At 32.0% G+C, this 27,403-nt stretch overlaps 1 long non-coding RNA gene across 1 annotated transcript; it reads left to right on the top strand.

The window, feature by feature from the left end:
• On the top strand, positions 1–27,403 carry LOC117180098. The gene is made up of 3 exons (XR_004468004.1): positions 1–85; positions 26,709–26,833; positions 26,979–27,403. It is a non-coding gene; the product is annotated as an uncharacterized LOC117180098 (long non-coding RNA).

The following is a 27,403-nucleotide window of genomic DNA, read 5'->3' as shown; positions in this document are numbered from 1 at the left end:
GCGAGTAATTTGTTGGAGAGTATTATTTCTACCTAACTAGTAATTGAAAGTAAAGAGGAGAAAGACGTGATCTTTTGGAGAAAAGGTAAGCGTCACTGTCTTTTAAATCTTCTATCCAGGAATTAAGTTTTAGAACTCGGTATGAACAACTACAATTTTATGGATTTGTTAATGTCAGGTCTTGTGCTTGTTTGGGACATATTTAGTAAATTTATTTTAGGAAAATTATTTGGTTGTTTATGTATGGTGAAATAGTAAATTGTGATCTTTGTGTGATGCATAAGTAAAGCATTAAGTTAAACTTTCTTTGTCAAGAAAGGTGTTTTTTAAATTTTAAGCAGAAAGTTAGTGTAGGATATAAACAATGTTTTCTTAGTGTTTTGTTTTTCTTAAAGTTGAGGAAGGTTAAAATAATGTAGTGAAAAGTTTATTGTAAATAACTTATTTAAAATTTCTCAGTATGTATCATTAAATGGAAAGTTGTTCCTCCTACCCATATTTGGAATAAAATGTAAAATAGTTTCACCTTTTGTTAAATCTGAGTGTCATGATGCTTTTTCGCCCTCACTGATCCCTCTATCCCTTCTAGCCAGTGACTTCTTAGAAGAGGTTAAATGTATTATAAAGTTGTAATTATTGAAAATGTTTGGAGTGACATTATCTAAAGCGTCTGGCGCCTACCGCAGCTAGGTGAGAAGATTCATTTGTTCACCCTTACTAATGGACGCCAGTTTGTTAATTATTTACCCTTTTTGTCGCTTATGAATGGAAATAGTGTTACAAAATGGCGCCCAACGTGGGGCGAGAAAGCGTCGTGACAAAATTCGAAAGCGCCTGAACTAAAGCGACCCAAGAGCGTGAACTAAGGCTAGCTATGGAGCAGCCATGTTATTAAATTTTAAAAATTTTACAAAATTTTATCACATTTGATAAAAGTATCAGATGTTTATTGCTGTGTTCCAAAATATGTGGAACATTTGTTGATTTTGTTTATTGATTTTATGGATTATTGTGTATTGAAAATCGAATATTGATTAATGCCTTGTTTATGAAATTTTAATCTGTATATTTTCTGTGAAATTTATGTGTTTTTAGCAAAAAAAATTTTGCAAGTGCAATTTTGATTGAAATGTATTTACGGGTTCAGTATCTTATCAGCTCCACGACTATTCGTACGGAACCTATGGATTGAAGGAGTGATTTAAAAATTTCTTTTCCTTCGAATTTAGTATTTGGGAGAAGCTTACCCGGTAATTTTGTGACAGCCGTGTGTATTAATACGGAAGTATAAACATTTTCCAAATTTCTGGATATTACCCAGGACTATCCGAGATTATGGAAGTTTAGAAATTGTTTTAAGAGTTTCTTTTCCAAATTTTCGTGAGATGGTGGGGCCGGTCTAGAGGTACGGAATTTTAAAAGATTTCGCGATTTCAGTGCAACTTTCTTTTGGATTTCGCTACAGTGAGGCTAGTGATACGCAATTTCGGCAATTATCCGATTTTAAACGAACTTCATAATTTCATCGCGATTTCGAAGCAATTTTAGAATTCTTTTTCAGTATTCGTATAAAAATCATCGAGATTCGCTCTGAGTGTTAGGAATTATTTCAGGATAGCTCGTTTTCGAAATTATTAGAAAATAAAATTAAAAAAAAAAGGATTTCGAGAAATGGATAGTTCTCCAGTTAAAGTAGATAGGTTATGGGCGGAAACTACTAATACGGTTATAAATTGGGCAAGTTCGTTAATCGAAAAGAAACTTCGCGAAACTTTATGGTATTTCAGCCTATCCACGGATGGCGATGACATGCCTATGGCATGGCGCCTGGTGAGGTTCCAACAGCATTGCCGTCACATGCACAAGTGGTGGCAGGAGACTGGGGAGCGGGACTTGTCCGCAGAGATTGAGAGACTACGGGTTTCGCGTTTCGCGAATAAAGAAACCCCCTTAGGTATTAACGATGCCCCTCCGATGACGTTACATGCACAAAACCTTTTTTCACCCACCGGTTATGATACGCATCTGGTTACGAAACCTCTCTCTGCTATAACAGACTACCTACTATACCTTCGCCTTATTTTTCAACATTCCGATCCTCCGATATCGGAAAGGGATCAATTGCAGATTTCAATCAATAATTTTCACCCTAAGTGTTTAGAGGCCCTTCCTAAAATGGAGTAGCGTGCTTTTGAGGAATTGGAAGATGCTGGCAAAAGGTTCGAATCATCCAAAATGATAAGTAGGGCCTATGTACCCCCACCACTTACTCAGAATAGTGTTTTACCCGAATTGTCCAATTAATTGCGATTTTAAAAGTATTTTTGGAAAAGTAATTATTTAAGCAAATAATATTTCTTTTAACAATTAAAAAGTAGCTAACGTATTCTTCCTGTACACTATACAGTCATAAACATAATTGTATGCCTTCTATTTTATTAAATTTTTTTAGTTATCGAAAAATTACTGCTTGATCAAATAAAAATTGTTTAAAGCATTAAAAGAAATGTATTAAAATTATGTAATTATTTAACAAAACGTAGCATAGGATACTAATTTAAAAAGAAAGTTGATATCTCTGGCTCTATTTTGAGAAATTTTGAAAATAGCCAATAAATAATTACATAATGTTTTTAGAAAAATGTACTACTACAAACAATGATAAACAATTACATTTCAATCAGAAAATATTGCTTAATATTTATATTTATAAATCATTAATTTTGCCAGATCAGGAATAGAGAGAGAGAGAGAGAGAGAGAGAGAGAGAGAGAAGAATCGTTAGAAAAAATGAATAGTTCAAGTTTTATTTTAAGTATAGAGTACTTGGCAGACTAAGATCATTTTTGAGAACCACACAGATCACTCACTCGTTTATATAGACATTTTTGTAAGATGTTACATATAATGTCTTTATTGAGTTAATCACTTTACTGATCTTAAAACATTCCTTTAAATAATAAGAAAACTGAAAGTAGCTTTGAAATAAGCGATGTCGATAAATTAAATAATTTCCAATCGCAGAAAATCTCATAAAGACGAAACATTAGAACTTTAAACAAATATGATTATTTTTTGGGAATAAATAATTGTTAAAATAATCCACATTTGTTTGAATAATTGCAAATTATTTAAAAAATCATAGCAACTATTCAAATTGTTCATTATTAATTATTTGTATAAAAAAGACGACGGGAATGGCTAGAAAGTTAAAATAATACGTAAAAATTTATTTTTTCATTTTTATGTCATATTTGTGGCTCTGCGGGGAGTCTGAGTTGGAAATAAAAGTTATTTGTATGGTTTGATTTCGTAGACACTTCTCTTTAATCCCTTCAATCCTTTCAATATAGCAATATGGCCGCTGTCATGTGAGCACGCGCGATCTCGTTGTCTGTTCATAATCGTTATATTCTGTGTGCTTGTGTGACTATTAGCGTTTTATCGGTCATAGTGATGTGTATGCAGTGCCTCGTTTTTATTAGAGATGACTACTTTTTTATGTGTGATTGTAGTCTCTGAGATAATGAGTTTTTTCTCTTGACTTGCTACAATTTTTGCTTGTCCTTTGGATTTGATTAATTGGATGCATTTGATTCTCTTAAATTCTAGTGCTTAACGCTCTGGCGGTCTGAAGGAGGCGAGTGGAGCCTCTACAAAGTACCCGTAAAGACCCCATTGAGTCCCGATTCGGTTCCTTTTTTAAAAACTCCAAAAACAGCAAAATCAACTTTTAAATTGTTGAAATTCGAATTCTACGTTAAAATTTCCGATAAAAGGTCACGGAATAATCGCAATAGTTTTTGCTTACAACGGGAAAAAGTCTTAAAAAATATAAGACGTATAACGCCTGTTGACTGCTACACTTCAAACTAGCAGTCAACAGGCGTTATACGTCTTATATTTTTAAAAACTTTTTACCGTTACAAAAAAACTATTGCGATTATTTCGTGACCTTCTATAGGGAATTTCAACGTAGAATCCGAATTTCAACAATTTAAAAATTGATTTTGTTGTTTTTTCGAGTGTTTTAAAAAGGAACCGAATGGGGACCCAATGGGGATCCAATGGGGTCTTTACGGGTACTTTGTAGAGGATCCATTCGGTTCCTTCGGTCCACCAGGGGGGAAATACAAGCAACAGATTAATCTTGACGATGGATTCGTAGAATGCAAGGGATGTCCTTCCCGCTCTCACAATGTGTGTGCGACAAAGATTAGATGCAGCGCTGATGGCATTTTTCATCGTTGCTGCGGTTCTAGATTAAACTCCCTGACTGACAATGATAAAGGAAGTTCGATAATTATTGGTACTAACAAACTTCAATCTACGCTTGATGACCTAAAAAATGTTATGAAGACAGAATACGAAAGAGTCACATAGAACTAAAAAGTGATTTTGAGAAAACGCATATCTCTGTTGACAATCTATCTTCTAAAATTGAAAATGTCTCTTGTACGGTATCTCAAATGTATATACGTTTGACAGAACTTGAAAATAAAGTTTGTGAAAATACTAGTTCTGTTGACAAAAGGATTAATTAAGTTAAAGAAAATATAAATAAAATCGAATCCAACCAATACCATGATCTCTCCTACCAAGAAGGATGTGATGTGGAATCCTGCATTACGGAAATCAGCCTGCGCAATGCACGTAAGAAAAATATTTTAATATTTAACTTACCCGAAATTGAGACTGGAGCGGATATCTCTCCTTCAAGCAGTGATATCATTCAGGTGATTGACGTGCGTAAACTAATTAATCCATCTTTATTAATTTCTTTTAACACTATTCGTGTCTTTCGCATTGGACAGCGATCCCAGGCCCTAGCACGTCCTGTCAAGGTCATATTTCGGTCAGAAGCAGATGCCTCATTAAAGATTTGAGTATATGTCATTATGAAGAAAAAGAACTCGATTCCGGATGCAATAAAGGAATATCGAATTTCCCGAGATCAAACATTGATGCAACAACGCAATTTCAAGAAGCAGAAGAGGATACTAGAGGAACATCTTGCCAGAGGTGAGAAGGATCTCCGGATAACTTACAGAAATGACGTCCCCGTTATAGATCCTGCCAAGAAAACCCAGCAAATGACACCCTCATGTCCTCTGTTCCATCTGTTAGGTTATATTACCTGAATCTTAGAGGTATTAACAGTAAGTTGCTACATTTTACTAATTCTCTTGATATTTATGATTACGAGATTATGGCCTTCACATAAACTTGGCTAAAACTACCTATTAACAGCGCTGAGGTGTTTGACTCGAATGTATTTCAGGTTTTTAGGAATGACCGAGTAGATAAGACTGATGATGGTGTCCTCGTTTCAATTAAAAATATATACAACTGCGTAGAAATTAATCTTTCTGTTGTAATTCAAGCAGCGCCTTTAATTAACATTGTAGGGGAAAAAATTTATTTCTCAGCATTACGAGTGATTATAGTAGTAATTTATATTCCACTTGTCATCTCAGTCCAAATTCTTGAGAGGATTCTTCTAGCTCTGGTATCCATCCGCGAAATTTCTGACTATAAAATCGTTATTCTGGGGGACTTTAATATTCCCAACTTCAAAAATCATTTTACTAATATTAAGACTGATAAAAAAGTACACCTATGATATAATAACTGATAGCACATTGAAAAATAAATTTAAAGCTAAACATGACTACGCATAACCCTTACTATCTTGTTATGTTTAAAAAGTTACGTGCTAGTATTAAAAAGCGTATTGAAGTTGCATTTGCTGGTTTTACGCACAAGGCAGAGATAAACTTAGTCTTAGAACCATCTTCATTTTGGTCGTATTTCAATAGATTAATGCATGATCATAGAATACCAGGTGTGATAAGATTTAATGATATCGAATGTACAGCTCCTCAGGAAATAGTACAAACTTTTGCTGACTACTATATTAGTGTTTTTACTAAGTCTACTATTCCTACGTTGTTACTAGGTGGGGCGTATCAGCGACGAATGGGTGATAATATTCAATTTTCCAAAAGTACTGTATCAAAAGCAATACAAAAGTTACCAAGCCAAATTATTGCTGGGCTTGATATGATTCCCGCGTTTGTAGTTAGGGAACCCTGGCGGACCAAAGGAACCGAATGGAGCCTCTAAAGTACCCGTAAAGACGCCATTGGGTCCCCATTTGGTTCCTTATTCGAAAACTAAAAAAAAACAGCAAAATCAACTTTTAAATTGTTAAAATTCGGATTCTACGTTAAAATTTCCTATAGAAGGTCATGGAATAATCGCAATAGTTTTTTTTTTGCAACGGTAAAAAGTTTAAAAAAATATAACACGTATAACGCCTGTTGACTCCTACACTTCAAACGCATCATCTGTAAGTAGCAGTCAACAGGAGTTATAGATCTTGTATATTTTTTTAAACTTTTTACCGCTGCAAAAAAAGTATTGTGATTCCTCCGTGGGTTTCCAATAGAAAATTTAACGTAGAATCCAAATTTCAACAGTTTAAAAGTTGATATTGCTTTTTTTTTGAGTTTTTAAAAAAGGAACCGAATGGGGACCCAATGGGCTCTTTACAGACACTTAGTAGAAGCTCCAATCGGTTCCTTTGGTCTGCCAGGGATTGTGAATTTTTTTTACCCCAATTCTTACAAAAATCTTTAATCTAGCATTGGAAAGTGGTTGTTCAGTCCTGAACAATATTTATATTTCTAAAAACGTAATACGAACGGAAAAACTGGTCGTTTATTACCAGAAAAAATTTCAACCATTACAATTTCCTTATTTACATTTATTTACGACAAGGCCGACTTAGGCTTAAGATTATTTTAGAAACTTTTACCGATTTAATGCGTCTAGTAACGCTTAGGTGTTAAATGTTTATGATTATTTATGGTACTCTCAGGATAACCAGGCGCCCCTGGGCCTTAAATAATGAGCGTCATTCTGGTGGGGTTTTCTCGGGATTTTTCACTTCGCCTTTTCCCGACTGCGATCGGAAATAAAGGGTCGCTTCCATACGGGAACCGATACAGGCATCCGGAAATCTGCGAAGGCAACCGAATGCGGCTTCGTGCCAAATTTACATGGCCAAGGGATATTGGGTCCGATTTATTGTATGGCAGATTTTCATTATCTCTCCTCAAGAGAACATCTCCCTCACAGCTTACCGATGCAGCTCGTTGCATCGAGTCAGCCTAACCGTATACAAATGTAAAATTTAGTGTAAATAGACCTCCATTCTGAGGAATATAAATACAGTTGGCTCGTCAAATAAACTTTTTTGATTTTTGTTTTTCAGTTTGTGCCAATTCTTTCATTAATTCCAAAAATTAGAATTAGCACCCAAACAGTGGTATATATCCTAAGGAATGGGAAAAAGCTAGAGTCTGCCATGTACATAAAAAAGGACTGAAATCTAAAGTTACTAACTATAGGCCTATTACTGCCTTAAATACGTTTTCCAAAGTTTTTGAAGTATGCCTGTACGATATTATATATACCATTATTGCAAAAAATATATCAGCATTTCAGCATGGCTTCATTCCTCGGAGATCTACCACTTCCAATCTACTTGTATTTACACAGAATATAAAGAACTTTCTTGTCGAGTATGATCAGATTGATGTTATTTTCACAGATGTTTCTAAAGCTTTTGATAAAGTTTACCATGCTCTATTACTTGATAAACTTCGTAAAATGGAAATTCCCCACAAGCTCATGCTCCTTATAACATCGTACCTTACTGATAGGCATCATATGGTTCAGTATGGCGACTATTCCTCTCTTCCGTTTGTCCCTTCATCTGGAGTTCCTCAAGGTTCCAATTTGGGGCCATTACTTTTTCTTATATTTATAAACGATGTATCATTTTCTTTGAATCATAATCGCCAATTTTATGCAGATGACGTTACATTGTATTTGCCAAATTCTAATCTCACCTCTTGCTTAAATCTTCAAGCTAATTTAAATTTGTTCAGCAATTGGTGTGAATTGAACAATTTGAATCTAAATCCTTTAAAGTGCAAAATTTAATCGTTCTCAAATAAAAATGTAGTACTGCTTTATAAATACTCTATTGACGGCATTGAACTGGAAAATAGTTGAAGTGCACAGAGATTTTACTGGATTTTTCTGGACAGCCGTATGACCTTTAATGACTACATAGACGAATTCGTTGCTGGTGCAAATAAAACTCTTTGCTTTCTTATGAGAGCATGTAGACATTTTAAAACCACAAAACCGCTAATGATACTCTTTTGCTCACTGGTTAGATCCAAACTTCAATATGCGTCTATCATATGGTCCCCATATACAAAAACGTATATAGCTGATATTGAAAGCTGTCAAAGGCGTTTCCTTAAATACCTAGCTTTTCAGGAGGACAAAACTTATCCTCCTCGGTTATCTGATCACCAAGCGCTACGTAATAGATATGTGGGCTTTCTTATTTCTCAAATAAATAAATCCCTAAAATGTTTGGCACGTTTCGATGAAGCTATGGAACATGAGTTCAATTTTCCGAAAATTAAAAATTTTCCCATGTTATTTTAATGGGATTTTGAAGTTCCCAAAGTAAAATTTCTTTCTCCCGAAATGAAAACTGGGAGGGGGGGGGGAGGGCGTTTTGCCAATAATGTGCAAATAATTCCAAATTTCACTGTACCTTTACATCCTTTCCAAATTATTTTTAGGTTATCCACTTTTAATCGTCCCCCTCTTAAATCAGCAAAAATTTGCTTGAAGACAATATTTTTTTGATATTATCTGGTAGTGCGTTAATATTCTTAGATTTTTGTTATTATGGTTAAGTGTTATACGTGTAAAAAATAAAAAGCACGGTTTTATATGTTTTTACTTTCGCGTATGTTAATACATCTACCGATTTTTAACACAAGTATTTATTTTTTAATTTTTATTCCCTAAGAATATTAATGATGATAAAAAATACCAATTTGAACCTTATATGAAGATAAGAGTGCTATTTACAAAAATGTCAACTTTGAATTCATTAATGTTTTCAAATAAAGAGCAACTGTTGACCGAATAACTATTATCATTATTATACTATTATTCCATCGAGTTTCAAATAAGACTAAACCATAATATTTTAAATAATTTTTTCCTTATTAAGTAACGTTCAATATTGTTCAATGTTATATCATAGCGATGCAAACGACGCTTCTTTTTTTTGCCGTCGAGCGTAACAGTTTTTGCGACCAGAGGGAAAAATGTAGTGGCGTAAATAAGCTCATTGTAAGTAAAGTGAATTAGTTTTCAGTTTTTCATAAATACCTCATGATGCTCCACAGAATTACAGTTTTAATGTCATTTAACTCATTTGAAAGAGACTGCAAAACATCGTGAACGTGCAGGTCATCTTCCTCATACGCTATTCGAAGTTGCGCCGGGAGAGATACCTACAAATAATAAAATATATTACATTGATTTTCATTTCATAAAAATTTGGGAAGTCATAATTGAAAAGAAAGAATTTATGTTTATATATGTAGGTTTTATCAGTTTCTTACGCCCTTTCTACTGACAGACATTACAACACGAACAGAGTTTAAAAGAGGAATTGGAAATTGTATAGTCTTGAAGTAATAAACTGTAATAACATTTAATTCTTATTTGTTTTTCAAGTATTTCTAACACTAAAGAGTGAGTTTCGTTAAATTGGATATACTCAGGTCGTTGAAAATGTATTTACGGCGATATAAAAACTTCCGAAAACTACATTAAATTTTTTAAATAAACGAATTTTGTATGTTTTAAATCGAAGTATTAATTAAGAATATTTCTTGTTTCAAAAGCTCCTATATTAATTATGAAATAGTGATATTTGTAAGTATAATTAAATATTTATGTCCAAGATTTGTTATTTCATCCTTAAGACAATAAATACTGTCAACGTAAATGAGAAACCACATTACTTAAGGTTCCTAAACTCCAATAAAAAATATTTAAAGTTTGAGTACCTTAACTATTTTTAACTAGCAGAAAACGCACACGCGCAAACTATGTGTTTGTTCAAGTCCATTGATTTTTATTTTATACTATTAAAAAAAAATTTTAAAAACGATAATAATGCATTTGTGAAAATTAACAGTTCTACAAACTTTAAAAATGAAATCTCTTTAAATATGTGCAATTTGTTAAAATAACTTTAAATGTTCAAAATCTTTTTAAACTGGTCAAATTTGTTCATATCCATGGAAACTGTTGAAATTGAAATTCCTTAAAATAATATTAATTTCATTTCTTCCATTTTTTAAAAATGTTTATAGATCATAAAAATAATTTTAAGTATGTAGAAATCATTTGAGATTAAATGAATATAAACTAACTTTAACGTATTCATCAAATTTCTTTAAAAACCGGTTTAAATAAAACGCATATGCAAGTTCGCGTCCATGGAATTTTATTTTGTTACTTTAAAAACATGAAATATTTAAAAAATCATTTTATCATTTTTTTAATCCAGAGTTCTAAACATTTTCAAAACGAGTTTTCGGAAATGATAAATTCCAGTTAGTAATAGTAATATTTTTTCAATCTTTTATTAAATTTTTTTTATATTTGAAAAATAAATCATTCAGAAATTGTTGAATTTAAAACATCTAGAAATATTCTAATATTACAAAATCAAAAATTTGTATTGAATAGCTGTTGAAACCTATTCAAGTTATATCCAGAGGTATAAAACAATATTAAATAGAAAATGGTATAACGATTGATTTTTGAAAATAAAAAAAAAACATAATTTCCCGGTTTTCTTTTGTTTTAAATATCAGTTGTAAATATTGTCATTTTTTTTTAATTTTTCGGATAATCGAACAATTTCATGCTTAATCTGTTACAATAAAAATGTTTCCTACTTTTTGAAAAAATTTTAAATACTCTTAAGTTTTTCTAATTTCCATTGAATTTAAAAATAAAACAATTTTGGAATTAGGGCTGTTAAATTAAATTGTTTAAGAATATTATTTTTTCTTCAAATATGTTCAAGACTTTATGAGCATTCGTACTGTTACATTATTCTATTGCCCTGCGTGTGCAATTAATTTGAATTCTCTTATGACTCCTGCATTTAAAGATAAGCTCAATTACTTTGTGATTTTACTTCTAAATTTATCTATATCGCTTCTTCCTCTTGCCCAAAGAAATTGGATTATTCGACAGTTTAATGTGTCCTCACCAGGCAATTGGCACCGAGTATGCATGTCGGTGTCAATCCTGCAAGGACGATAAACCTGAAATGAATGGATTTATTAGCCACGATAATAAAAAAAAAGGATGCTTTATCGACCACTTGGGGTTCCCAGTTACCGTTAAAGTTAACTTGACTTTTTTCCAATCGTAAACTTTTGATTTTAAAATAATTTTTTACCAAAAATTCTTTAGATATATAATTATCCTCTAATCCAGTGTCAATCAGTACATTTATAAGCATGGCTGGCATCTTTATTACGATCTTTTAGTTTTCGCTAATTAAATTACAGAAACTGTGGGCACACAGAAGTAAGAATGAAATCATTGCGAATATTTGAAACCCTGAGAATTACTGAGTTATTTTCCTGTTTTAAATTTCCCTTGGAATTAAGAATTGTGGATTTCATGCACATTATAAACCCTATTTGTTATTTTAGTTACTCTTCCCGTGGACCTTTATTTAAGAATCACCTGAGAAATGAGGCTTAATTACAAAATTCCATTGACTTCGAAATCTCTAGGAGATTAATGGAATTTCTTCAAAATTTTAAACAACTACCATTTAGGGTCGCTTTTCTCCCTAATCAAGGAATATCGTGGATTCATGCTGGGAATTTTAATAATTCCTAGTGTCTCGCGATATCTCCTCATTTAGGATTTTTGAATATTTTGAGCAACGGCACCAAGTTACTGATAATTAATTTTCTTCTCCACTATCCAGGATAATTTTCCCGAATGAAATCGGGTTGAGAATCCAGAGATAGTTTGTTGACAGAAAATTAATTCACTTCCTGTCACTTCCCAAAATTGCTCGAATGCAAATCACTCGTCACAAGCTCAATTCGCTTTAGGCCTTGGCATTATCCCTCTCAAATTTCCCAATCAACGTTGGGTTAATGAAGAAAGAAATGTGTTACCACTAATGCCTGTCTAAGCGAACCAGGTTGTGGTCACTAACATAGGCAACCGTAAAGACACATACTTTGATTCTGTTTTGCGGGTTCGTTATATGGCTCTGTAGGACTTTCCCCCGCTACACATCGCTCAGGGGCAAAAGTTTGATCTATCTCTTATTCCTACGTTGTTTTCCGAACGTCAACATATGTGAAACCTAACCCAACAAGAAGTGTTTGAGAGCTGATATGTAATTTGTTGTCATCATTTTCGACCTGGTGATTATCGTTGCAGTGCACAATGGAAAACTAAAAGAGGGGGCGGTACCTTCTGTATTATTACCATAAAAAGAGAGTAATACTTTGACAAAGGAACCTGCCGATAAGAAAATTGATGTCGAAACTGATTACAAAATTTAAATGAAAACTGCTTTCAAACATAGTTCCATTATCTTTCGTTTTTCCTTAAAACACGTTTTTATGAAAAACCGTTGATTATAGGTCTGCACTTCTAATGCATTGAGTGACTACATCCTGAAGCGAACCGATCCCCAACGAATGATGGCTTCAAGCGAAACCATAAAAGTTTTAATCCTTTGGTGATTAAATTTAAAATAATTAATAATTCCTCCCAGGAATTTATTTCCTAAAAATAAAATACATTGTGCCCACCGATCCTAAAATAAGAGGCTTTACTTCAAGGAAAGTAATCCTAAGCTGCTATCTTGAGACAGGTCGCGGTCGAAAATTCGCAGTGCGAAAAAGAGTCAAATGCCAAAACGAGTTCCTGCTCTAGAGAGTTGGCGCAGACTGTCGATCCGGGCGAGTTTCGGAAATCGTGAAGCTCCCGTCCTCACCAGCATGTCGACCCCCACTTACGAGTGGTTGCGCACGCATCCACACCTGCTTCACGTAGCGGTAGAAACGATCTATATAACCCTTCAGTTTGAGAATTTTTGACTTTTTGTCTGCAGTACAAAATTGTTAAATTTTAAGTATTTGCAGTTTTAAAATGTTCAATAGGTAACTTGTAATATTTGAAAACTCATATTTACAATTAATTATTCAGAGATCCTTTACTATCGAAGGTTTAAATTTGAAATGATCTAATTATGAAAATTTGTATTATAAGAACAGAAATTCATTAAAAAATGAATTTATTTTTTCAGGTTCACAAATTTTTGACAAAAGGCAATCAAAGAAGCAGGTGAAACTTTTTAAAATATTTCTAATCTAATGAAAATCTTTATTCAAATTAAAAAAAAAATAAACTGTAATGTGGACCGTGGTACTTTACTATAGTTAATTTCAAAAATATTTAATTTAGATGGATACAGAAAAAAAATTATCTATGAAGTTTTAATAAATCATAAATTGTTTAGTTTGTAAAAAGTCACAGTTAAAGAAGTTACTTGATTTCCATAGAAAAACGAAATTTACTACTCGCGGTAGCTTATTCTTGTTTCGAGTATAATAATGTTGTAGATGTACATTAAAAAATTGTATTATCAAATAAGACATAAGATTTCTTATTTATATTAAATTTAAATTATAGGTTGAAAAATAATAAATTACAAGAAAAAAAATGGAAAGTAATATTTCTCAATCTAAATTTGCAAAACATAATTACACTTTCAAAATGGTCAAAAGGCTTGCAGCTTTAGTTTTAAGTGAAAACCCTAAATTTATAAAGTAGAATAAACATTCACACTTCCGATTTCAAATAAATTAATTTAAAATCAATTTTATTGTATACCGTCGAGTTTTCCAGTCTCCGATTAAAAAATGGTTGAATTTTTATACACTTTTTGCACAATCTAAAACAATTTCTGGCTATTTACTGGTTTTTTCGATAAAACGAGCCCAGTTTTGTAACTAAATATTATTAAGTTCATACAAAATGTTGCCCACCAAACAGTGCTCTTCATTTATTGAATCCTTCTGACTACTTGAAGCAGCCATTTCAGTGCTCAAATATTCCTAAGAATATTCCTGAAAAATTCCTTCCTCCATGATATTATCAGAATTTGAAAAACCCTACTCCATCACATTTTCATTTTCTGTATTACGAGTAGCAGACTGAGAAGGGTCATCTGCTACATAATAAAATGCAATCCAAATTATAGCTAACAATATACATCATTTAAAGCATTTAAAATGAATAATATTGAACTGTAACACCATTCAATAATTTCAAAATATTTACCTCTTTATTCAAAACTTTTTTGTATCTATACTAGGATGATTAACGATGCCTGTGATTGACTCATTTGACTTTATTAGAAAGATACAACAGATTCACATTCAACCCCAAGACATTATAGTGAGTTTCGACATAGTATCTCTTTATACGAAAGTACCAATCTCGGATACAATTCATATTATTAAATCTTTCACAAACTTTCCTTTCGTGCTCGTACCTTTCATAGAAACACTGTCTCAATAATACTTACTCCTCGTTCAATAATCAATTCTACGAACAAACCTCAGGGGCAGCAATGGGATTCCCAATCTCACCTGTAATAGCCAATGTCTTTATGGAACGTCTAGAAAATAAAATCGTCAACCAAGCCAAACTTAAACCAGAATTCTGATTCCGTTACGTTGATGACACATTTGTCATCTGGCCACATGGACGAGATGAACTAAATAAGTTTTTCGATTTTATCAATCAATTACATCCTAATATCCAGCTCACCATGGAAATAGAACAAAACGGAAAATTGCCTTTCTTGTACGTATTAGTTTACAAAAAATCTGATAACACATTAGGACATGAAGTTTACAGAAAACCCATGCATACAAACAGATACCTACATGCCTCCTCCAACCATCACCCATCTCAAAAACAATCGGTCATCAACTCCCTTTTATACAGAGCTGTCTCCATGACAGATAAAGGTAACTTACAAAAAAATTTCAAAACGTTAAACAAATCCTAATACAGAACGATTACATAAACAAATTGATAAAGCAATAAGAAAACACACTCATAAAAGCAAGTCAACACAACCAACGAAAGAAAGAGAGAGAAAAATGAACACCACCATACCCTACATCCAAGGTGTCACAGAACAAATAGGAAGAATTCTCAACAAACAAAACATCCCAACCATATTTAAACCACCTGCGAAAATAGGACAACTACAAAATAACCCTAAAAATAAAAAGGCAACCCTCAGTGATCCAGGAGTATATAAAATCCCTTGTTCTTGTGGCAAAGTCTATATTGGAGAAACCGGGAGAGCGGTGAGCCAGCGTATTAAGGAACATGAGAGTAAAGTCAGGCTAAAGCATTTCGCGCAATCAGCACTAGCTGAACATCATATCGAAACAGGACATAACATTTTATTTGATGAAACAACAGTCATTGCAAAACCGCACAACGAATTTCCAAGAAAACATAGAGAAGCAATCGAAATCTTAAAACACCCTAATAACATCAATAGGGACAATTGATATAATACCAATCCGATTTGGCTTTCCATTCTCCCGGATTTTTGAAAAAAGACTTGATTGGCCAATCAAGTTCGACCAGTCCCCACGGTTGGGCGCTCTGGCCAATCAGAGAGGTCCGTTCACTCAGCGCCGCCACCAAGGCAAATTATAAAATGGAATACGCCATATTTTTTGTTTTTTTTTCTAATTTTATGCTAAAAAAAATTTTTCTCGTTAAACTTGGGAGAAAAGGGTGGCGGCGTTAGCAGGACGTCCACTCAGCGCCGCCACCTACGAAAACTCACTAAAAATGATTATAATGCGATAAACGATAAGTAGAGATTTTTTTGTTATTTTTTTCTCTTAAAAAACTACTCCTAAGTCTTACACAGCTACCCCCAGTAATCAAAAACGTTTTCAAAATGGGAAAACTATCTTCAACAATGTAAACATGTTTTAAGGCTTCAAATTAATCACATGACATTTGAAAATTTCGCCCTCTTTATAATTTCCCCAAAACTACCCTTCCACCTGAACGTATGCAGCAGAATATTTATATGTATGAAAAAAGCATTAAAAATAACCAAACTTAGAAGAAACTGTTAGTTGATATTTTTTGTCTCTTTTTTTGCTCTCCGATATTATATAATACGTTACCCGAAAACTACTCCTAAGTCATATACACCCTCCGATCGTTATCAAAAACGTTTTAAAAGTTGGAAAACCACCTTACAGAATGCAAAAATGATTTAGAACTCCAAATTGATTACATGGCATTTCAAAATTTCCCCCTATTCATAATTTTCCCGAAAAACTACCCTGCCACGTGAATCTATGCAACGGAACATATATATTTATGAAAAAAGCATTAAAAATAGTACAACTTAGAAGGAATTATTAGTTGATATTTATTTGCTCTTTTTTTTCTCTCTGATAATATATAATACGTTTCCCAAAAACTACTCCTAAGTCATACATACTCACCCCTCGTGATCAAAAACGGTTTAAAAGTTATAAAACCAGCTTGAACAACATAAAAATGATTAGGACTCAATATTAATAAAATGAAATTTGCAAATTTGCCTCTTATTATAATATTCCCGAAACTACCCTTCCACGCGAACGTATGCAACAGAACGTATATAATTATGAAAAAAGTATTAAAAATAATAAAACTTAGAAGACACTGTTAGCTGATATTTTATTCCTCTTTTTTTGGGCTTTGATAATATAAAACACGTTCCCGAAAAACTACCCCTACGTCATACCTACCTACCCCTCGTGATCAGAAACGGTTTAAAAGACGGAAAACTACCTTGAACAATGTGAACATGATTTAGAGTGACAAATTAATTATATGCCACTTGAAAATGTTCCCCTCTATTAAATTATTCCAAAAAAGCTACCCTTCTACTTAATAATAATACAACTTAGAAAACACTGTGAGCCGCTATTTTTTGCTCTTTCTTTGTTTTTGAAGAATATATAATACGTTCCCTAAAAACTGCCCCAAGTCATACATACTCACTCCTCGTGATTAAAAACGTTTTAAAAGTTGGAAAACCACCTTGAAGAATGCAAAAATTATTTAGAACTTCAAATTGATCACATGGCACTTCAAAATTCCTCCTCTTCATAATTTTCCCGAAAAACTACCCTGCTATGTGAACGTATAGAGCGGAACATATATATGTATGAAAGAAGCATAAAAAATAATACAACTTAGAAAACACTGTTAATCGATATTTTTTTGCTCTTTTTTTGCACTTGAATAATATATAATACGTGACACAAAAATTACCCCTAAGTCATACATACCCTTCCCTCGTTATCAAAAACGTTGGAAAGGTTGGAAAACCACCCTGAACAATGTAAAAATTATTTAAACTCCAATTGATTACATCTTCCAACAGAAGATGTTCTGTTGCATACGTTCACGTGGTAGGGTAGTTTTGGGAATATCATAACGAGAGGGAAATTCTTGAGTGGCGTGTTATTAATTTGGAGTACTAAATTATTTTTACGTTGTTCAAGGTGGTTTTAGAACATTTAAAACGTTTTTGATCAACGTTTAGGGGTAGTTTTTGGGGAACGTATTATATATTATCGGAGAGCAAAAAAAGACAAAAAAATATCAACTAACAGTGTTTCCTAAGTTGTATTATTTTTAATAAATAATAAATGTTCTGTTGCAGACGTTCAAGTGGAAGAGTAAATTTGAGAATATCATAATGAAATAGAAATTTGGAAGTATCATGTAATTAATTTGGAGTTCTCAATCATTTTTACATTGTTCAAGGTGTTCTTCCAACTTCTAAAACATTTTTGATGACGAGAGGAGGGTATCTAGGACTTAGTGGTAGTTTGTCTGTTGCGTATGATATATTATCGAAGAGCAAGAAAAAAGAGGAAAAAATATCAACTAACAGTGTTTTCTAAGTTGTATTATTTGTTATGCCTGCTGCCCACATTCACGTAGAAGGGTAGTTTTTTGAGAAAGTAATAATAGAGGGGGAAATTTTGGAGTGTAATGTAATTAATTTTGAGCTTTAAAGCATGTTTACATTTTAAAATGTGGTTTTTAAACTCTTAAAACGTTTTTAATCACGAGGAGAGGGTATGTATGAATTAGGGGTAGTTTTTCGGTAACGTACTATATATTATCGGAGAGCAGAAAAAGAGCAAAAAAGTATCAACTGACTTTTTTTTTTAAGTATTAATATTTTATATTATTTTTTTAATATATATATATGTGTGTGTGTGTGTGTGTGTGTGTGTATATATGTTCCGATGCTTACGTTCACGTATAAGGATAGTTTTTTGAGGAAATGATAATGAGGGGAAAATTTTAAAGTGTAATGAAATTGATTTTGAGCTCTAAAACATATCTACATTTTTTAAGGTGGTTTTTCAACTCTTAAAACGTTTTTGTTCACGACTGGTATGTATGTATGAGTTAAGGGTAGTTTATTGGAAACGAGTTATATATAATCAAATAGCAAAAAAGAAAAAAAAATCGACTAACAGTGTTTTCTAAGTTTTATTAATGTTTATGCTTTTTTCATGCATATAAATGTTCTGCTGCATACGTTCACGTGGAAGGGTAGTTTTGGGGAAATTATAAAAGCGCGAGATTTTCAAGTGTCATGTGATTAAGTTGAAGCCCTAAAACATCTTTAATCAGTGGGCATAAAATTTGGCGACGTCTTTACGACATCGTTACGACATCTTTAATACATCTTTACGACATCCTATGTCCATGTCGTTTCGGTGTCTGCGATATCGTAAAGCCATAGTCAGATAATACGACTTATTTAAGATATCGCAAAAACACTTTAACGACATGGACATAGGATGTCGTAAAGTTGTCGTAAATATGTCGTAAAGACGTCGCTAAACTTTGTGCCCACTGAGTACATTGTTGAAGGTGGTTTTCCCATTTTTAAAACGTTTTTGATCACAGGAGGTAGTTATGTAAGACTTAGGGGTGATCTTTTGGGAAACATAATATATGTCATCATAGAGAAAAAAAAGCAAAAAAAATCTCCACTTATCGTTTATCGCATTATAATCATTTTTAGTGAGTTTTCGTAGGTGGCGGCGCTGAGTGGACGTCCTGCTAACGCCGCCACCCTTTTCTCCCAAGTTTAAAGAGAAAAAATTTTTTGTTAGCATAAAATTAGAAAAAAAAGGAGAAAAATATGGCGTATTCCATTTTATAATTTGCCATGGTGGCGGCGCTGAGTGGACGGCCCTCAATCACAGGCATCGTAGAAAGTATACCTAAGAGCAACATGACCTGATACCTTTTTCAATCGACTTTTCTAATTTTCATTCATTACATTCATTTATTTAAACATTTAATACATTTTTTGTAGCCATTTTTTTATATCGTATACCAAATAGTAAAAAAATTTACGCAAAAGAAGTATGTAACAAGAAACTGATTTTAGAGAAAATGATAAAAGTTTAATAAACGAAAAGTTTGCAACTGTTTTTTTATTCTTTAAATACTTATCACTCTTTCCCCACGAAGGATATCATCGATTTTTATTTTTTTTAATGTTATGAATTGTTTAGAGCCTATTCTTTCGAGAAAAATAATGCAAAATTACGCTTTTTGTTGTTTTGGAGAGAAAAAATATTTAAAAAATATTAACTCTCGACGCGCCATGAGAAGTCTCGAAATAAAGTGCAACTGAAAATAAATAAAAATTTATACAAATCAATTGATTATTCTTATTTGGTGAGCTATTTACTATTTCAGATTTACTGATTTATCGTTTTATTTATGATCGTCCGTTAAAACGTAAAAATTTTAAATATATTATAGAAAATAATTTATGAAGAAGTCAAGAAAAATGTCAGAGAATATTTAGAAAATCGATTACTATGTCATTTGGTATATTCCCTCGATCTATTATGTTTACTGGAAGAAAATAAAAATAAAAAACATTTTTCTAAGCTCACCGTATTTCAGTGAACCTAGACATGATCTTTCCTAAATATCCTGATCAACTTTGTAAACATGTAGAGACAAACAGTTTGTAATCACGTAGAATTATAAAAAGATATATAAATGTTAGGGAATATTTTAATTTTCAAAATTTTCAGAACAATTTAAGAAGTCAACGTACTCGTCGGAAATTTGGAAAGGAAAGGTTTAGTAAATTTGAGGAATTGGAAGCTTGCAATTTCAAGGATGACAAAAGAATCGAATGAAACTGGCTTTATCACTAAAAATTAACTGCTTAATGAGAAAAAGTCGTAGTGTCGAATAAGAAATGTTATCATGACAGTAACCTCAAAATAAGATCGCTGAAAAGAGAGAAGTTTTATTCTACATTCTTGAATAATCACTTTGTAAATATAATAATTTTTTGAATGTCAGAAGAAGGTTTCTAAATTATTACTTCTACTTACTTTTTGATTCTGACTGCCTTTTAATTGCCAAATCTTGCCCGATTTCGGTCCGGCGTGTGACAATTTAATGGTATATATAGTGTTCTTGAGTGGTTTGTTAAGAAGAAAAGAAAGGAGCCGAAGAAGAGTGTTTTGTTTAATCGGATCTGGGGCATTAGTAATTTATTTGCATTTACTTCTAGTGATAAAAACATGAAGGAAATGGCTAATTAGGAAATTTCGGTAGCTTTAGTTTCTGTTACTAATAGTACCGAAAAAGTAGTTCTAGTTGCATCCGTTGCAAAATTTCCCCCAAAAAATTGAAAAGACTTTCTTCGAAATCGGAAATATAAATTTTGGTGGGAAGGATACAAGGGAAAAACTTATTCCTTATTGAATGCCTATATTCTCCTTTTGGGCAGTAAGTAAAAATTTATATCAATATTTTATGCCTCCAAGAAATAATTTAAAAAACAATGCTTTACTTTTTAACAGTTGAAAGTAACGCGTTACCGTTACCACAACTGAAAAAAGTAAGGCGTTACCTTCGTGTTAATTTTTTGTAATAAAATTTCTTGTCACTCAAAAATCCGAAAAGCTTTAGACAATTATTTATTTGAGAGCATTTTCAAACTTAAAACTTATAATATAATTTACTGACAATTTTACTATTCTATTATTGGTTTAAGATTAATCGTTTTTAGTTAAAAATTCAACAATTTAAAAAAAGTTGAAAATTGGTCTTTTAGGTTTGAAAATTCGTCTTCCTCCAAAGAAATTTTATCTCTTTTAAACTAGACTTATTTCATTGAAAGTAAACGTTTTTGTTTAAATTTCATATTTTTGGGTTAAAAATGCAACAATTTAGTGAACAATTTGTTTTTTATGTTGAAACGTCTATTATTTTCATTAAAAATGCAAGTACTAAGTTGAAAGTAACTTGTTTAGTTGAAGATTAAATTTCCAGGTAAAGATAAAGAAACATGCCCTTTTTGATTTGAAAATACGAGTATTCGTGTAAAAATTAATTTTTTTGCGAAAATTCATATTTTTGGGTGAAAATTGGACTATTTTTGCAGAAAATTGCACTATTGGATTAAAAAAAACTTGCTGGTTAAAAATGCATAATATTATTTTTTTGACTTGAAAATTTCATAATTTTTTAATAATTAATTTTTTGTTTAAAAAATTTATTTTTAACCAGATAGCTCAATTTTAAAGAGAAAAAGATAAATTTCAAGCATTTTTAACCAGAAAGTTAATTAATGAACTATCTGGTTAAAAATGCTTGAAATTCTTCTTTTCCACTTGAAAATTGAGCTATTTGGTTAAAAATACATTTTTTGATCAAAAAGTGGAATATTCTGTCGAAATGGTTGAATTTTCACCAAATATATCAATTTTAAACAAAAAAATGAATGAAAGGAATTTTAAGCATTTTTAACCAGAAAGTTCATTAATTAACTTTCTGATTAAAAATGCTTGAAATTTATCTTTTCCACTTCAAAATTGAGCTATTTGATTAAAAATCCATTTTTGGTGTTCGAAAATCAAACTATTTGGTCGGAAGTTGAACTTCTTTGTGAAAAATTAATTAATTTCATTAGATTATTTGTTTAGAGAAAATGTGTTTTACAACCCCTAAAGTATATATTACCGTCCTATTTCAATTGCAGCTAATGATGCTGATATTGCAAAGCAAAAGAGTGAAAAGTGCTTGAAATATTTGTTACAAGAGAATTTTGAGTTTTTCATCCAGTTTTCAGAAAAAGGGAATTACGGAAAAGTAGAAAGAGGCAACAATACAATTTGGGTGTGTGCTGGTTTTGCAAACCAGGAAATGACGTAAATATATTTTGTGAACAAAAAATAGAAGTTGTTACAAATTCAGTAAGAAACTCTATCTAGTAATAAAGAGATTCATAGTCTAAGCCCTAAGGGTATGTTAAACGACCCCTATTCCTAACATACCGAAATTTTTTCGAAACTAGTTTAGTCCACAAGGAATAAGATACCAAGTTAAAATTTAGAGCATCAAATAAAAAGCACTGGGTAATGTTTCTATTATCCTATTTTTACAGAAATACAAAAATAATGTTTTAAGAAAATCATTTCCCTTTAATGGGGTCATTGCAACAAAAAATTCATTTTATTTTTTAAGTTTCACTAAATATGAAAATTCATAATATCCGGTAGCCACTAACACTTCTGTATGCGCTAACAGGTTGACGAGATTACCCTTTTTCAAAAGGTCAAAAAAGGTCACTGATTAAAAAAATGTTAATTTTTTATTGGTTCCTTATTATTTAATCAAACACTGTTTAAACAATTTTTTTCAACAATTTCATTATTTATTCAGAAAAAATTTATAAAATTATTTTAGCATGGCTGAGCAATAATAAAACTTTTTAACATATTGCTTTTATTTCGTACGACGAACCATTTGCAATGTACAGTGTTATAAGCAAATGATTTTTTAACAAAAGGACCATATTTGCAATGTGTTACCACAGAATCTATTCCTCAGAAAATTTAAAAACTTGTATACTGTCTATATCAACGATAGATTTCTTGAGAGGAAAAAGAAATCTTCCGATAAATAAAAAATTTCTCTCCTTAAATTGTTGTTTTACAGTTTCTATTTTTAAGAAATAATCGCTTAGACTTCATTCATTAATAAAAAACCATCCATATCAACTAGTGTCTTAATATTGCTTCAAATTATTGTGAAACCTTTGTCTAGCATTAATAACATAATTTTTTATTCATAATTTCTTTGGTAAATTGTTTATAACAATGGATATAAATAATATCCCTCAACAACGAGAATTGACTTAATTTTTTTTCATTAATCCTTGACAAATGATTAAAGTTTTCACTGTCGTGATACTTTCTCACACGGCGAGCCATTATTTTATTCACGGCATTATAAACAATGTATTTTTTATAAATATACGCTTCCTGAAAAGCCATAATTTTCAAGTTACCAGTGATGACCTTTTTTTATATCGTTCATTTTACCGGAATAAATATCATTACTATGGGTAGCATTTTGATGTCTGATCTCATTTTTTATCTCTATTGTTATCAAAAAAATGCTCAATGATGAAAATCGATTTTTTCCTAATTTTTTACACAAGATAATTATATTGTTCACGGTTAATTAAAACTTTTATAAAAGGTCATAACTAATATATTTAAAATTATGGCTTTTAAGAAGCGCACATTCATAAAAAATACATTGTTTATCAGGCCGTGAGTAAAATAATGGCTCGTCGTGCGATTCTGCGGTAACAAATTGCAAATATGACAATTTTGTTCAAAATCATTTGTTTTCTAACGCTGTACATTGCAAACGGTTCGTCGCAACAAATAAGTGCAAGACGCGAGAGAAGTTTTATTTCTGCTCAACCATGCTGAAAATGATTTGATTCATTTTTTGCGAATAAATAGTGAAACTGTTTTAAAAAATTGTTAAAAAAATGGACCCAAATTTCGAAAACCTAGCCAAGATATTCGTAATCAGGGGCCTTTTTTCATCTTTTGAAAAAGAGTAATCTCGGGGACCTATTAGGGCATACAGAAGTTTTAGTTGCGACTTCTTTCTTTATTCATAATGTGTCCCCTAAGGGTTTACATGACTTCCATTCCTTACAAATTTTCCGCTTATATATATATATATATTTTTTGCAATCTTATCCTTTCTATATATACAATTATTTACAATTATTTACATAGGTCTTATATCTAGTTCCTTATCTTTATTTCCTACGATAGCGCAATTTAGGACTTATTAGCAAACGAGTGAGCGAGCGAACGAAAGCGAGACTGGCATCGAGAGAGAGAGCATGAGAACTCAAACGCCCTTTAGTCTACTTAACTTTTACCTTACCATTACTTACAATCTTTACTTTTCTAATCTAAGCGACTTACATTTCTTTTTTCTTTCACTTTTTTATACCTCCATTTGCCTTTTTTCACATGCATTCTTTTATTTTCTCTCATTCGCTCCTCTAGCACCCTCCAACTTCTTCATCCATTCTTCTCCTAATCCATCCTCCCCTAGAATCTTAACAACATTCTCTTGCCAACTTCCTTTATCTTCCATTCCTCTCCTACATCCTTCCCATACAAGCTCCCATGTTTCCTCCTCCCATTCACATATTCTACACTTTCTGTTCTCTTCTTTTTCACAGTCCATCCTTCCCTTACCTCGTTTCCCAATCTGATTCTTGCTATTCTGGTCCACCTTCTTTCTCCCCGTCCCTTTTCTAAATACTTTGGCACTCCTTCCTTTTTTATCATCTTATACCATTTATTGTACTTTTATTTGATTTATTGTATTATGCTCCATAACCTAATACTGGCCATACCAGCGCATCAAATAACCACATTCTCCTTCTCCAATTTTTTCAACTTTCTATTTCCTATTCCCCATATCTGTTTCATTATCCCTGCTGCTTTTTTTTATCGTTTCTCTTATATGAGCTGTATGATATCCATTCGTTTGCAACATATATCCCAAATATTTATACTCTTTTACTTCTTCTAACTTTCTTCCCTTCCATTTCCCTGTCCATTCTTTCTTCCTTCGTCTCCTTTTCTAAACCTCTTTATCTTTGTCTTTTCACCATTTAAATTCAGCTTTTTCCCATCTAAGTATTCCTATAAACCTGTAATCCAGCCCGCCATCTCTTCTTTATCCTCTGTCATCAACACTATTTCGTCTGCGTATGCTAGTGTATATATCTTTTACTTCCCTATCCTAACTCCTCCCCAACCTTTTCTCCTCATTTCTTCTTACAAGTCTGATATAAATCAATTAAATACTAGATAGTTCAGAACATATATGTTGTCTATTACCCCCATTCCTTTTCTAAATTCTGTCTAATTCGGTGACTCGATTTTTTTTTTCTTCAACTTCTATCTTCAATCTCTCCGACAAAATTACATATATTACATATACTTTATACAGTGTTGGCATCAACGTCACCCCCTATAATATTTAACCTCTTCTCCTTTTCCTTTCTTTACTATTAAATATAACTACTCCTTCTTTCCATAACTCTGGCCACCCCTATCCTCTCCATACTCTATTGCACATTACTTATGCCCATTCCTCTAGTTCCTCCCCTCTATATTTCCATAATTTATTTGGGATCTCATCTATGCCAGGTGCCTTTCCATCCTTTATTATTCCTAAAACCTTAACTATTTCTTCCCTTGATATATCCTCTTCCTCATCTCTTTCTCTACCATATTTTCCTCCCTTTAAAGCTTTTGTCTCTACTCCTCCTAGCAAATCCAAAAACAATATTTCTTTAATTCTACCATTAAAATATCTTGGTTTACTCGTTTTCTTCTTTTTCTTGCTCTATTTACTACCTTCCATACCTCTTCTTCCGTCCTAGTCTTCTCCGCCTCTTCCTCAAACCTTTTATTCTCATCCTCTTTCTTTTGATAACACAACTCAGGATACTCTTTCTTTTTTTCCCTAAATTCTTTCCCATTACTTTTTTCTTTTCTCCACTTTCTTAATTCCTTTCTGACCTCCTTTTTTCTTTTCACAGTCCTCATCCCATCAACTTCTATTCTCCCCTTTACTAACTTCATTTTTGTTATTGCACTCTAATATTATTTTTATTTCTCCTATCATTTTTTCCATCTCCTCATCCACATTTCCCTCTCCCATTTTGATATTTCTGACCTTTTCTCTAAAGTGTTCTTTTCCTTCCCTTTTGAACATTTTATAAAGCTTTTATGAATTTCACAGAGTTGAAAAAGTAATATACATCATATTTTAAATATTTCACAGAGATTTAAAATTTTTTAAATAGATTTGAAGGATGTTAAAGTTTTAAAAAAGGTATAGTAATCCAGATTTTGAAAGATACCAAAGATTTGAAAAGATTTGGTAAATTTGAGAAGATTTTTAAGTTTTTAACAGATTTTTTTAAAATACGAGAATTTCAAACATTTCAAAAAAGATCCAGTACACCACAGTTCGATGATTTCAACAAATTTTAAAAGAGAAAAACAAATATATTTGAAGAGTTTAATACGAATACAAAAGGTTTCCCAAATATTTCAAAGAATTCATAAGGATTTCTAAAGATTTAAACAATTTACGAGATTTTAAAAAGGATAAAAAACCTTTTAAAGTTCTTCAAATAGAAAGCTATTCCCAGTTAATAATTATTAATTAATATTCAATACTCACTTTTTTTAAACATTTAGACTTGAAGTTTTTGAAATATTTAAACACTTTCATTGGTGTTACAGTTTCTGAAAATAACACAGCGAGCACAGAGAATGAGACTTTCCGAAGGCAAGCTACCCCTAATAATTCTGCCACTGCCGCTAATTATTCACAGCCGAGACGTCAAATCAGTCAAATAAATGATGAAGTATGTCAAATAAAATATATAATCAATTTTTTAAAACTATTTTTAAAAAGTGTTACTCGAGTGAAATAATTTAACCAGGAGGTTAACATTGGTGAAGACGTTCACATGCATATTAATTAAAATTTTTCTTTTATTCCACTTGCAGATTTATTTTACGAAAAAATAACCAACGCTGAAGTTTCTGGCCTTCCACAAGCCAGAATGAAGAAAGTTTGGAAGCATTTATCTGTGAAAATGTACTACGTTCGAACGAAGCTTCCACAAGATCAGCCGGACCCCGAATATTTATACTGTCACATGGACGCTTTCATTTAATAAGAATCTATCTGCTGACAGCCTCGCGTATGAGACTATGCGCTGTGTTTAATTATAGAAAATAGTCTGATACACGCTGATCTCGGCAAATAGACAGCAAAAAGGTTGCACTATTCATTTTTTGTAACCGTGAGTTCCCATAAATAATATTAATTACCGCAAGCCGGGGTTAAGCGGCACACCCTTCATTCTGCATTTCTAAATTTGATATTCGCATCTTCTATGTAAAATATATAAAGAATTGCAACGACCCTG

The sequence above is a fragment of the Belonocnema kinseyi genome, chromosome 9 (assembly GCF_010883055.1).
Source record: "Belonocnema kinseyi isolate 2016_QV_RU_SX_M_011 chromosome 9, B_treatae_v1, whole genome shotgun sequence".
NCBI lineage: Eukaryota > Metazoa > Arthropoda > Insecta > Hymenoptera > Cynipidae > Belonocnema > Belonocnema kinseyi.
The sequence above is the reverse complement of the archived record's forward strand: the minus strand, read 5'-3'. Positions and strand labels throughout refer to the sequence as shown.